The following is a 1,838-nucleotide window of genomic DNA, read 5'->3' on the forward strand; positions in this document are numbered from 1 at the left end:
CAGAAAGAGAAAAACAAATACCATATGCTAACATATATATACCGAATCTAAAAAAAAAAAAAAATCTTAAGAACCTAGGGGCAGAACAGGAATAAAGACGCAGATGCAGAGAATGGACTTGAAAACACCGGGAGGAGGAAGGGTAAGCTGGGACGATGCAAGAGTGGCATGGACATATATACACTACCAAATGTAAAATAGATAGCTAGTGGGAAGCAGAGGTCATTACTCTTCCAGATGGAAAGCATCCCCAGTGGGGATGAAGAGATTTCCCCCAGGCCACCACGATCTCACTCATCTCCCCGCGCTGGTGCCCGGAACACTTGGCCGGGACACCTGTCCTCGCCTCCTTCACCAACCGCTCCCTGCTCCGCGGCGCTGCAGCCACGAAGCCCTCGAGGGCCACCCCCAGTCCCCAGGAAACCAAGCTCTCCGTTCCCCGAGGCTCCCTCCTACCCCGCCCAAGCAGCCAGGGCTCCCAGCGCGCCACCCGCCATTACCCAGCTAACCTTTGTGCGCGGGTCGCGGCGCCGCGTGAGCGTGATGTGACGGGGCGGCTCGGAACGTAGCTCCTCTCCGCGCCTGGCGACCCCCACGCCCCGGGAGTTCGCCAGACACTGTGGGGAGGGGTGGGCGCCGCCGCCTTATACCACGCCGCGGGGGCCGGAGCATGCACGCAGGGGGCGGAGTTGGCCCTACGGACCCCGCCCCCTCCGCCCACCCTCACAGCGCTGACTTCGGTGTGGTTCCCTCGGCCGCCGTGGTCGGCTCCCGGTCCCGCTGGGTGTTCCCCCGCAACGTCGCGGCCACCACCACGCGTGCGGGACGCCAATGTCGGCCTCACCCTCAGTCTCTGGCGGAGAAAAGGGGAAACCGCTAAGGACGATGGGGCGTGCCCCCCGGGGCCTGACTCAGGTGTGGGGGGAGATGGGCGCGCGGAAGAGCGGGAAAGTGACTGGAAGTGGGAGACTGGGCGGGGTTTGAGTGGACGCGGGCACACCTCCGACCGGGAAGAGGCCGAGGGCTAGAGGTTAAGAGCGTGGGCTGTGGGCTCGCTGCTTGAGTTCTGTGACCTCGGGGAAGTCACTGAAACCCTCAGGACCTGTTTCCTGCTCCCTAAAATGGCAACAGTAGTAGAAGCGACCTCATTTAGGAGATTTCCATGGTCTTTGAGGTACACAGAAGTCGGGAAAGAAGAGCGGGTAAGAGGTTGGAAAGATTGGTCCAAGAGGGGGAGGGTGTGTGTGCGTGTGCGTGTGCGTGTGTGTGTGCGTGTGTGTGTGCGTGTGCGTGTGCGTGTGTGTGTGTGAGTGTGTGAAAGATGGAGAAATGAAGATTGCAGATAGGCCAAATTTTTGTGGACACTGAATGTTTGGGACAGGATGTAATTATGGCTGGCAGTTTTGGGGCGATTGATTATATACTAAACACTTCACCTGAATCCTCATGAGCCTGTGGAGCAGGTACTCTTGACAGTTTACAAATAAAGGACCTGAGGTTCAGAGGGGTTGGGTAACTTTACAGAGGCCACTGACCTAGTAGTGGCCAACATTTGAAGTCAGACTTCAGAGCCTGGTTTTTGTCATAAGAGCCATGGTTCTTGAGCAAGTCCAGATACCAAAGTGGTATTTGAGAAATACCAAAAAAGTATGTCAAGGCCCTTGCCTTCAAAGAATTTACAAGTTCTTTGGGGGCAACTGAGATACAAATCAGCCCACATTTCTTGAGCATTTGCCATGCCAGGACCTGTCCTACCACTCCACCTTTTGTCTCACACACACACTTAATTCCCACAACACTTAAGAGTAGGCCTTATAGTTTCTGTTTTGCAAATGAAT

At 55.8% G+C, this 1,838-nt stretch overlaps 1 protein-coding gene across 2 annotated transcripts in view; it reads right to left on the minus strand.

Moving 5' to 3' along the window:
• Window positions 1–642, minus strand: part of LOC112412980 (monocarboxylate transporter 1-like) — a 35,459-nt gene extending 34,817 nt beyond the window's left edge. Inside the window, exon 1 of one of the 2 annotated variants that reach the window (XM_024764778.1) lies at window positions 510–642. The gene's annotated coding sequence lies outside the window, so the exon portion shown is untranslated. The remainder of the gene's footprint in view (window positions 1–509) is intronic. The other variant, XM_024764777.1, reaches the window with a different exon arrangement.
• Between the last annotated feature and the right edge of the window lie 1,196 nt (window positions 643–1,838).

Source organism: Neophocaena asiaeorientalis, unplaced genomic scaffold (genome assembly GCF_003031525.2).
Source record: "Neophocaena asiaeorientalis asiaeorientalis breed wild unplaced genomic scaffold, Neophocaena_asiaeorientalis_V1.1 scaffold62, whole genome shotgun sequence".
Lineage (NCBI taxonomy): Eukaryota > Metazoa > Chordata > Mammalia > Artiodactyla > Phocoenidae > Neophocaena > Neophocaena asiaeorientalis.